Here is a 13,220-nt window from a genome sequence, read left to right as displayed (position 1 = left end):
TTAAACCTGGTTTTAAAGCTAGCTAAACCAATCACTTGTATGACAGTTACATCAAATTCCATTGTATTGACAACGATGTGCGAACAAAACAAACAGACACAGTAGGTAAAAATGTCAAAAATAGGGGTAGAACAGTTTATAATCTTAATCACTATAAAAACACCAAACGAATTTGTAACAAAGAAGCACAAAATGGCATTAAGATCAAGCATATAAGCAAAATTTCAAAACAAGAATACACAAATTTAACATAGTACAATAACACAATAACGGGATGTATAAGTACAAATCCACGTCATATATGTATCAAAGAAACACCAAACGGTAAAAAGACAAGGCACATTATCGAAAATGAAAGACAAAATCACGAAAATTATTATAGAACAATGACATAATGACGGGATGTAAAAGTACTGAGCCAAGTCAAATGGATATCGATAAAAACAGACTAAACAATAAAAGTAATATTCATAAAGATAAAACAAAGAATAGTTTAACACGTTATTAAGATAATAAACAACGTCAGTACCCCGAATCTATACTTTAGGACCATTGTGTATCATTTGGGAAGTTGATAGGGAATATTCATCAACAAGGTCTTGTTACCTTCCGATGAACTTTTTTTTAGAAAAATGAGGAGACGTACTTTGACATACCTCCGGTTCATTAACTTTTTGCTAAGACACTTGTGATGTTTTAAAAAGTATGAGTAGGAACTGCAAGCTCTTGAATAACGAATAAATTGGGAAATATACACCCGATATACAGATGAAGTTGGTATATTGCTACTTAGGTGGGGGGAATTGAAAATGTCAATATTAAAATCGTCTCATTTGTCATAGATTATGGAACTGAGATGACCATGTATGTTAAATTCGAGGCAGCGGTAGCTGTGTCTGTTGTTTCTTTAATTTCAAGTTCTTGGGAGTATATCAATAGAATCAATTTAAAAAAGTTTGGATTGTTAATGGAAAGAACATCATCAATATATCTGAAAGTGAAATTAAATGATATGAATTCTTTGGTCTTCTTGTTTTTGACAAGTGTCTGAAGGAACGTCGATTCATATAAAAAAGAGGTCGGCAAGGAGAGGCGCACAGTTCGTTCCCATAGGAATACCGACAAATATGTTGTCAATAAGAAACTCCAGTATAGTTATCACTTGTTCCTCGGTGAAGCATGTTTTACCTTTTTGTTCACTATTACTAAATTATGCCGTATGGTATCTTAAAGTAATAAATTTATAGCGTATGCTACCAATTTTATGTTGAAAATCATTACTGATTTTATCTTTTAAACGATTTTTTTTATTTTCAAATCGGGAAGATAACGGAACAACAAAAACACTGAACTGCATGTAACAAAAATCAAACGCCAATGTAGATAAAAACGGACTATAAGATAACAACTTCCATATTTCTGACTTGGTGCAGGACATTTTACGAATAATGCTGGGTTGAACCTAGTTGTATAGCTAGCCAACCCCCTGCTGGTATGACATTGTTGCAAATAGCGTTTAAATAACAACACTAACTTAACACACGAGGGGCATTGTTACCAAAAAGGACAAACAGTAATAGCCAAATCTATCTTTTCCAACTTTCGACGAGGCGGTTAAAAATATGCTCATAATGTATAAAATGCATTCTGTAACAAATGAGAACATTCATCAAAATAGATCAGAATTTCGAAGGCTTGTGTATTGGTGTTATTCCTACTTTTTTGCATTTTCGCCATTAACATGAATCAGACAATGATCCAGTAGATGTTTTTTCACGTGACATGACATAACACAGAATAGGGGGTTTGATAAAGCATTTATAACCGTGACTATTATCGACGACGTGACGTCATACAGATGAGGGTTGTAAAAATAACTTTACCAATCCTGACTATATCGATATCGTCATGAATAGCTGATTCAGGACGATTGCCATTGGTCGTATTGCAAATATAGTTTACCTAGATTTAACACTAATTATATGATAAAGAAATGTACGGTATGCCTAAGATATGAATGGGAAAGTGCCAACTCATATGATATTGGGAATACTGTCATGTGAAAACAGTTTGATTTCCGAATTTACGTTTAACTAATGTATTTCAGAATATTTGTTTTAACGTGAAAACAAAGCATAAAATTGAGAAAGGAAATGGGGAATGTGTCAAAGCGACAACAACCCGACCATAGAGCAGACAACAGCCGAAGGCCACCAAATGGGTCTTCAATGTAGCAAGAATTCCCGCACCCGTAGGTGTCCTTCAGCTAGCCCCTAAAAATATGTATACTAGTACAGTGATAATGGACGTCAAACTCCGAATTATACACAAGAAACTAAAATTAAAAATCATACAAGACGAACAAAGGTCAGAGGCTCCTGACTTGGGACAGGCGCAAAATTGCGGCGGGGTTAAACATGTTTATGAGATTTCAACCCTCCCCCTATACCTCTAGCCAATGTAGACAAGTAAACGCATAACAATACGCACATTAAAATTCAGTTCAAGAGAAGTCCGAGACCGATGTCAAAAGATGTAACAAAAGAAAATAAATAAAATGACAATAATGCATGTAAGTTACTCTATATAAAGCTACAAGTAGTTAAATGTGCAATATATGGATATCAAAAATAATTAATCTGAAACAAGTGAAATTTCATTGTCTGTGATATGTCTTTGCTTTTCATATTTTAAAATATATATTAAAATAGACATAAAATGCATTAAAAAGCTTCAAAACACATATAAATTCTAAAAAGGGGTGAAAGACACAAATTTCGTTATAAATGACATGACCTTGACCTTTCACCTTATGATCTTTGCCATAGTCATTTGTCCCTAATATCATTGCAAAAAGACCAAAATGGCTCGACTAAAAACTAAAAACATGTTTTGCTCACCGTTGGCCTCAATCCTTTGTATTGTCTTGAGGGAACCGTTAAAACAAATTTGTTAAAATCAATCGTAATATCATACGAAAATAACAGTAAACAAAAGTACTTTAGTCCTGTATTTAACTAACCAAAACTAAATGTCAATGCAATTATAGTTGCTATCATCACAAACAAACGTCACAAACAAGAAGACTATGTCCTTCTGCAAAGTTAATACTTTGAAATCAATTCTTAAATCCAACTGTCTAAATCCCGCAATGATTGTTATGCAAATTAGCGATACGATCATCAACCAAAACAGCAGAATATATATTTCTTCCTCAAAAGTCCAACCATGGGTATTGCTTTACGGAGTGTATATAAGTTTAGCGATGCATTCATCACTTTACCCAGCTCGCAAGCTAATTTTTAAACGAAGAGTAATTTCAGTTTAGCGATGCAATCATCACTCTAAAAAGCATGCAATCGTTGCTTAATTTTAAACGAAGTGTTATTTCTGTTTGCGTAGCGGTGCAATCATCACCAAAACAAGTAAATTGAACTGATTCCCTAAATTTCATCTACGACAATCTTATAACTGGTAGAAAATAAAGTTTATGCCACATTTTCTGTATGTACATTTTAAACTGAAAGGCAATTAAAAATAAACTGGCGATACTTTATCACTAATTATTTAGGACAAATTACCAAAAAATGAGATGGCTTATTGTGTAAAAAATAAATAAAGAAACAACACTGTTCATGTAGGAAGTACTGGCGATACAGTATATTTTCTAATACTCTAAGACAGTTCCTTTCTTGTCAATTCACAGATTCTGAGTAACCACAGTCTGGCAACAGCTGGACAAGGATGAATTCGGTCAATAAAATAGTTATAATATTTGAATGTGTATCTGGACTTACTGCCCGAGCATTTCCTACAATTCTTGATGCCGCAATTAAATTTTGTGAATATTTTCGTAGTAAAATATTGGTTTCACGGATAAAGCTGTTTACTGCATCAATTTGTTAAATCAGTAAGTTATTGTCATTTTTGAACGGTCCAGGAGTAGCATGATTTAAAAGGCATTCCAATGAAAAATTTGATAAAACAGTAATTCTCGAAAGGCAAGCTTTACAGTCGGAAAATCTTATATAAAAGCGTGAATCTCTTTGAAATTTTTGTCAATTGATTAATATTTGAATTATCTCTTGATTTTAAAGAAAGAAATTTATCATCTTTTGACTTGAGATCATTCGTTCATATCCAAACGTAATGCAATATTTTAGGATGGCTCTGTAATTTAAGTCCCAAATTGTCTTTAACGTACTGCAGTTGATTGTTCGCGGATGCACATCTTTTAAACCACCACTTAATTTACGTTTCTGTCCTTGAACTAACTTTTTGTTTCTAGATATCTGAGTTTACTTTCACTCATATTTACAGGTGGGTAATCAAAATGAAAACTTGTGAAGCTGATTTTGGCTTATTGTCGTTCATTTTGTCTATTTCCACGTGTTTTCACATATGTTCACCAACAATATCGCAAATAAATTAAATATCTACAGATAACTCTAAAAGTCTTTAGACGTCCTTCAGCATGTCGTTGGCCTCAATCCTTTGAGTTGTCTAGGGGGACTATAAGATTGAAGTCACGCTTTCACTAATTTCAATTTTATTCTACTGCCATCAAACAACCACATGTATGACAGACGACATTAACTGTTCACCGCAGACAAGCTTAAGAAAAGTATACACTCCCGTAAAATAGCAAAATACAGGATATATTATGTTTTACATTTCCGGTTACCAAAAGGTATAAAACAACCGTTAACAGAGGTTTCACGGAAAAGGAAAGATAAAATCTTTTCCATCAAAATACATGTATAACAAAGGTGTCCTTAATAACTAGAACATTTTCCACTTTTCAAGTACATTTATATGTTTTGGAGTTAAGAATAACGTCCATTTTCACTGAACTAGTACACATTTGTGTTTAGGGACCAGATAAAGGCCGATTCCGGATTGCGGGAGTTACTCTCTTAGTTGAAGACCCATTGGTGGCCTCCAGCTGGGTCTTCTCTTTGGTTGGGTTGTTGTGTCTATGACACATTCCCCATTTCCATTCTCAATTTTATTCTATCAGTGTAATATTTTTAAAAGAGTTTGTCATTATACAGACAAAGGTCAAGGTCATTCTGAAATTTGACCTCCAAGCATGTTCATGGACATTTCGTGATCTTCAATTCGTGTCATTTTGAAGAAAAAAAATAAAAAGGTTGTGTCGCTCACCTGATACTTTTGTTTACAATTGATTCATGAAATAATGCAACCATATACCTTTGCTTTAGTTAAAAGGATTTAAGCTATACACTTCATTTTACACTTATGTTCTATTTTATAGCCATGTCGGCTATGGTCGTTGGCAGACAGAGTCATATGACACAATTGTTTAACAAACATAAATTATAATGCTAGTACCTTTGATAACTATTTACACCACTGAGTCGATGCCACTGCTGGTGGACGTGTCGTCTCCGAGGGTATCACCAGCCCAGTAGTCAACACTTAGGTGTTGACATGAATATCAATAATGTGGTCATTTTTATTATTTTCCTGTTTACAAACGTTTGATTTTTTCGAAAAACTAAGGATTTTCTTATCCCAGGCATAGATTACCTTAGCCGTATTTGGCACATCTTTTTGGAATTTTAGATCCTCAATGCTCTTCAACTTTGAACTTGTTTAGCTTTATAAATATTTTGATATGAGAGTCACTGATGAGTCTTATGTAGACGAAACGCGCGTCTGGCTTACTAAATTATAATCCTGGTACCTTTGATAGCTATCTATACATATCCTTATGATGATTGTGGCCAAGTGTGGTTGAATTTGTTTCCGAGTGGAAGATTTTTTTGTACAAGATTACAAAAATGTCATAAAATTGTTAAAAATTAAATTTAACGGAGGGGTCAATTGTCAATTTTGATCATGTTGACTTTTTTGAAGATATAACTTTATTGAACATTATTGCTGCTTACAGTTTACCTCTTAGTTTCAGAGATATAAGCTAAAAACTGTATTTCCCCCCTATTTTCCATTTTTAGCCATGTCGGCCGTGTTGATTGGTAGGAGGAGTTATTGGAAATATTTCTAAAACTACATACTCTAAGGAATATTGTGGGAAGATTTGGTTCCATTTGTCCACGTAGTTACAGAGGGCACTATTTTTGTAAAAAATCACAAAAATTTGCGATTTTTTTTTTATAATTTATTTTCAAGGTCAATAACTCCTTAGGGGGCCAATTGTCAATTATGATCGTGTTGACTTATTTGTAGATTGAACTTTGCTGAACATGATTGCTGCTTACAGATTACATCTTTATCTATTATAATATTCAAGATAATTACCAACAACTGCAAAATATTCTTTTAATTACCAATTCAGGGGCAGCAAACCAACAACATCTTGTCTGATTCTTCTGAAAATTTCAGGGATGATAGACCTTAACCTAATGAACCTTTTTACCAACTGTCAAATTTACTTTAAATGCATTAGTTTCAAAGATATAAGTCAAAAACTACATTTTACCCCTTTGTTAAATCTTTAGCCTTGGCGGCCATGTTTGTTTGCATTTGGGGGTCGTCGGACACAGTTAATACTCAATGATGATTATGACTAAGTGTGGTTAAAAGTGGACCAGCTATTTCAGAGGAGAAGGTTTTTGACTTGACGGACGCTAAGTGATGAGAAAAGCTCACTTGGCCCATTGGGCAAATGCAATGACGTATCGGCACAGAGTTTGAACGATTTGTTAGGGGTGTGTGATGCCTTTGTTCGAAATGTCGCTTTGCTAACTTGCAATTTAAAATTAGATTCAGTGTGTCGGTCTACTACAAATAAAATTCATTCTCATTTCACTGTTATATGTTCCTGTTCTGATATATGTCCGTAATATTTTGCTATTTGACGTTAAATAAAAAAAAATTGGTTTATACATTTTTTGTAATTATCATTAAATGATTTTGGTGTCTGTCAAAAATAAAGGCAAGGATATGGTAAACAGAAGCATAGCACTACTAGTCATTGAAAATGAAAAAGTAATAATTTTTCATTCACGAAAAAGAGACACGAAATTCAGTTCAATAACCTTACAAGTCTTACCCTGATGTCAAAATGGATCAAGATATATTTTTCATGTTATGTAGTTATAGGCGTCATATACATATTGATTGAATGGTATACAACTCTGTGGAACATTTCCGGTTCTATTGATCTTAGAAACAGGGAACAGTTCGCACATAGTGAAATACATAATACTTGGGGACAAAGAAACCATGTCTAATGAAAGAAACAAATTAACAATCTTACAAATTTTAATCAAAAAGAAAGTTTTAGATTACGGCATTACTTACAATCGTGAATATATTTCTTTCTTTTTATTAAGGAATTGAAAAAGCAACTCACGTTTCGTGCAGAAATTGTGAATAATGTTAGGGAAAATATAGTCAAAATCCTCCATAAATACAACAATGTATCTAGTACAACTAGTATAATACAACTTTAGTAGGTGTCCATATACAAAGAGGTTAACTGGCTTATAATAGACAAGGATTTAGTGTGGCTTCACCGGAATATCTGATTAGAGCTATCAATTATTTCAAGGACAGATATAGAAATATTATATTTATAGTTCAATATAATGAAATAGCTTGGGCCAAAAAAATATGCCTTCTGATATATTTGTAGAATTTATACAAAACAGAGCTGAGGTCGACATGGCAACATTTGCATATTGCAACCATACAATTATAACGGTTGGAAGCTTTGGTTGGTGGTCTGGATGGTTGGCTGGTGGAGAAGTGACATACTTCAAATGGCCAGCTAAGCCAGGATCAGGATTTGAGACAACAATGAATTACACGGATTATTTCTATACAGGATGGATTGGGTTGTAAAATGTGTCCATTAATTCATGTATGTGTGCATTCTAATAACACAACAAAGTATACATATACATATTCATGGATCTACAATCTGTCAATACCTGTAACTTGGCATTGCACAAGGTCATGTTTTTCTCTGGCTGTTTATGACGTCTTTACACTAAATCCATTGGATGTTGGATGTGTACGGATTGATAGTGTAGTCTTAGATGCATGATTTTTTGATTAGTTGTTAGTGGCTTTGAACTAGCTGTCAGATAACTGCGAGTACTCTCAGATCTGTTCATTGTGTCTTTTGTTTCGGGATGTATAAGTACCCGGCCACGTACGTCCACTTGTATTTTTGTCCATCTGATGAGTTAAGCCTTTTTCAACTGATTTTTAACCGGATTTTTGTGACAAAAATGTCGGTTATTGATTTGGGGATGTACGGCGGGCGGGTGGGCGGTCGGGCTGTCGGGCGGGCGGCAATCAAATGTTGTCCGTGCATTAACTCACGAACCGTTCAACCAAAGCTTTTAAAAATTTAATATGTTATTACTGACAACTATACGAAGGTCAAGTTCAATAATGGCGATTTTGACTTTTACCGTTCAGGAGTTATGGTTCTTGAAAGATTGAAAAATGGAGTTTCCAGTCGTGTCCGTGCATTTACGAATGAACTGTTCTACCAAAGCTTCCCAAATTTTAATATGTTGTTACTGATGACAGAATGGAGGTCAAGTTCAATAATGAAAATTTTGACTTTTACCGTTCAGGAGTTATGGTTCTTGAAAGATTGAAAAATGGAGTTTCCAGTCGTGTCCGTGCATTTACGCATGAACTGTTCTACCAAAGCTTCCGAAATTTTAATATGCTGTAACTGATGATAAAATGGAGGTCAAGTTCAATAATGACGATTTTGACTTTTATCGTTCAGGAGTTATGGTTCTTGAAAGATTGAAAATTGGTGTTTCCCGTCGTGTCCGTGCATTTTCTCATGAACCATTCAACCAAAGCTTTTGAAATTTTAATATGTTGTTACTGATGACAAAATAGAGGTCAAGTTCAATAATGACGATTTTGACTTTTACCGTTCAGGAGTTATGGTTCTTGAAAGATCGTAAAATGGCGTTTCCATTCACGTTGTTGCATTTACTCATGAACCATTCAATCTAAGCTTTTCAAATTTTAATATGTTGATACTGATGACAAAATGGAGGTCAAATTTGATATTGACGATTTTCACTTTCACCATTCATCAGTAATGGTTCTTGTGATATTGCCAGGACACAAATAAATGTTAATAAATCCGGTTTGCTGTCGTTGTGACAGCCTCTTGTTATAGTTCCTTCTTATGTTGTACTGTTATACCACTGTCCCAGGTTAGGGGAGGGTTGGGGTCCCGCTAACATGTTTAATCCCGCCACATTATTTATGTATGTGCCTGTCCCAAGTCAGGAGCCTGTAATTCAGTGGTTGTCGTTTGTTTATGTGTTACATATTTGTTTTTCATTCATTGTTTTTTACATAAATAAGGCCGTTAGTTTTCTCGTTTGAATTGTTTTACATTGTCTTATCGGGGCCTTTTATAGCTGACTATGCAGTATGGGCTTTGCTGATTGTTGAAGGCTGTACGGTGACCTTTAGTTGTTAATGTCTGTTTCATTTTGGTCTTTTGTGGATAGTTGTCTCATTGGCCATCATACCACATCTTCGTTTTTATATTTGAATAGAAGCACACTGGACAACTAACGATTGCTTTCACCAAACATTATAGGGAGGTTGAGTTCAGTTATTTAAAGGGAAAGATCATACATGTTTTTATTATGTATTGTACCATGCAAAATTTTACCAAATCACGATATATACATGATTTCAAGGATTTGTATAGTCCATACAAACCTTTGTTTAATTTTACTCTGCTAGAAATTGCCTTTCGATTAAAATTGATTTATTCTATAACAAATGTAACAAATAAAAACAGTTTTAATTACAATTGCTTAGTTTACAAATGGATTAGACACAAGTTTTTCAACTTAATAACGTCATCTCTAAACAATTTTTGTCAATGGTTATATAGATGTATTATACTGTAATAAATTTGTTGGTCTTTATATAACTAAAAAAGATTGCATAATACGTAATTTTGAATATTTAAAAGATTGGGAAAAAAGAACCACACTTGCAATACGAAAATTCATCAAGTAAAAGAAACATAATCATGGCAAATAAGAAAAATGAAGACAAAGAAGCAAGCCAACAAACCACTTCACGAAAACTAGAGATGAAGCAACACGAACAGGAGGGAAATTCAGTTACTACAGAACGGCTGTTTGCTATCAAGTTAAAACAAACTCACCTATTTGATCGTTATTAAAGCAAAAAATACAGGCGTTTGTGTTTCTGTACTATTTTTTACGACTTTTTTAAAAATTGTTTTACAACTGCAACTATGCGTCTTCCAAAACATTAGTCTTTGCCTTTTAGATGATGTTATTTTTGATAATTTTCTTTTTCTTGATACAGTGATAAGTAGAATCGTTTGGTTTAGATGATGGACTTTCCAATTTGAAAGATCCTCAAAATTGGGATTGTTTTACCCATTCATATAGCTAGAAACTAAAAAAAAAAACAATAGACATTGCTTCCGTCAATTTTTTACCTATATCTCGAATTTGACTAAGCGGTCATCTCAGTACTAGAGTATATGACAAACAAGTTATTTTGATTTTGAAACTACCAATTTCCACAACCTTAGTAGCAATATACTAACTTCACCTGCATATGGTATATACATTAACCTAATTCGGTATGCAAGAGCTTGTAACTGCTACTCAGACTTTATAAAACGTCATTATTAAATGAGCAGAAAGTTGTGGAACCAGGGTTGTGTTAAAGAACGTTTCAAACGTCCAGTTTAAGACAAAAGAAATCATCGGAAGATACCAAGATCTTGTTGATAAAAAATACGTATCCACTTGTTAAAATGTTCATGCATTTGTCTTTGTTCATTTTTGGTAATATTATTTTGGTGCAGGTCTTTACTTGTGCGTCTCGCCAATGTGTTGTTGTGCTATATGTTTTTTTTTTGTATCTTGTATTTCATTTTTGCTTATGTGCTTTGTCATAATGCCTTTTTGTTTATCTTTTTCGACATGTTTGTTGATTCTATAGTGTTAAGCTAGATATAAAATCCACCATGTTTTTTTCTTAAAATGTCCTACACCCAGTCATAAATATGGCAGATGTTATCATGTTAGCTTGTAACCCGGATTTATTTTTTCGCTAAATCGATTTATGACTATTGAACAGCTGTATACTACTGTTGCCTTTATTGATTCTCTATATATCTTTTTTGAAAACAAGTAATGTTTATCATAAAATTTAAACCACAAATGAAGGTCGGAGTTTAACAAAGAAATATCTGCAAATCGAATCAGATGTTATATTAGAATGTTGGGAATGTATCTGGCTTAAATATATGTAATAAAAAGGTACTACTTTTTTTTCGTGTATTATACCAACACAAGAAGATTTTTATTTTCATTTGTTAATGGGACATTAACCTAATGACACAGAACACCATATGACATCCAGAAGTCTGTTTTACCGACACTGTAATGAACTTTTGTTTACACTTGTCAGGAACCTAATGTTTAGTAGTTTTCGTTTGTTGATGTGGTTCATAAGTGCTTCTCGTTTCTCGTTTTTTTTATATAGATTAGACCGTTGGTTGTCCTGTTTGAAAAGTTTAACACTAGTCATTTTTTTAACCTTTTATAGATTTCTGTTCGATGTGAGCCAATGCTCGTGTTGAAAACCTGACTTAGAGGGAGAGTTGTCGCATTAGCACTCATATCACATCTTCTTATATCTATTTTGTGTAAACTACAGCTGTAATGACGTTTAGGTTAGTTTAATATTTGATTTGGTTAATAAGTGCTCCTTATTCTGTTCGATCTACTTTATATCAGGTAGCCAATAACATTGTTGTATTTACTTTTTTTCATGACAATACAACAATTAATGAACAGAATAATTCATACAGTAGATCATATATTGAGAGATTCATCAAAACCTTTTTAAAAAACTATGTTTATCTCCCTTTGAACTGTAACTAAGGCACATATTGTCATATTTCGTGGCACATCGTAAAGCATTGGTGTAGCGGTAAGTGCATCGGACTACTAACACAAAGGTTCCTGGTTCGATTCCCGGTCCGGGGAGAAAATTTCAGGGAACTAATTTTCGGCTGGCCCTTGACAACATTTGCGAGCATGTTCTTGAGGAATCGACGATAGTACGTCGGAAGGGGACGATACATGACTGCCCCGTGTTAAGAGAAAGACATATCTCTTTCACGTAAAGTACACCCGTGTAGATTTTGACAAAGAGTAGGCTAATGCCGCTAAAAGGCAGCACTCGAATCTGCAAAGTGGAAAGGGATTAATATTAGTTGCAATAATTTAATTTTGGATGTAACGAGTCTTCTGATTGGCTGACGTTATTTTGTTATCAGACCATAGACACAATTTAGTCATGTGACCGTGACGTCATCAACGTTTTTTCAAGGTTTTCTACGGTTTAAAATGGAATTTAGAACTAAATTATAAGAAATGACTGTAATATTTTTCTGTCTATTCGAAATAACATAAAAATTGTGGTGCACACTGTTAAATAATCCGCTACGCGCGTTATTCAGTGTACACCAAATCTTTTATGTTATTTCTTCATAGACAGAAAAAAAATCACAGTCATTCCTTAAATAACTTTTTTCCCAATCCACTATAAACAAATATGTTTAAACTAGACTAAACTAAACAAACGAATTTGCAGCGTAGATAAACTATTATGAAAACAATAACATATTACTAATGAAATATTGTTAAGAGCTCTCCCATGTAAGCTTCATAAATAAGATATTAAACTTAGAAAACCAGACTTTGTGCATTTTGTTTCTGAAATTTGAGGATACGCTCATCTGATTTCGAATCATGTAGTCTTTTTCTTCTACAGACTGAAAGTATGCCCGTTTCGGAGTTTGGTATTTTTGTCATTTTTTGTCATTTTGGGGAAATTGACTGTTAACGACGGATCGTCGAGTGTCTCTGATAAATGTCTCCATTTTTTTCTAGACTCCGAAAGGCCGTATGTTGAATTATAGATGTTATTTTGGTTGATTGATAGCTTATTGACATCTCCCCTTTTACCATTGACCTCTCGAAATATTTTCCGATCAAATTCTATCTCATAACCTTTCCTGTGTAACACTGTTCATTTTTTGTAATGTGTTGCGTTCTTGTGTATGTCGCGTTGTTATATATATATACATGTGTATCTATGCTCTCCTTTTTTTTGGTATATGACGTACAGCAGTGGTGGGTCTAGTGGGCGTAGAGCGTGTACCCCATATTTTT

This window comes from Mytilus galloprovincialis, chromosome 2, assembly GCF_965363235.1.
Source record: "Mytilus galloprovincialis chromosome 2, xbMytGall1.hap1.1, whole genome shotgun sequence".
Lineage (NCBI taxonomy): Eukaryota > Metazoa > Mollusca > Bivalvia > Mytilida > Mytilidae > Mytilus > Mytilus galloprovincialis.
The sequence above is the reverse complement of the archived record's forward strand: the minus strand, read 5'-3'. Positions refer to the sequence as shown.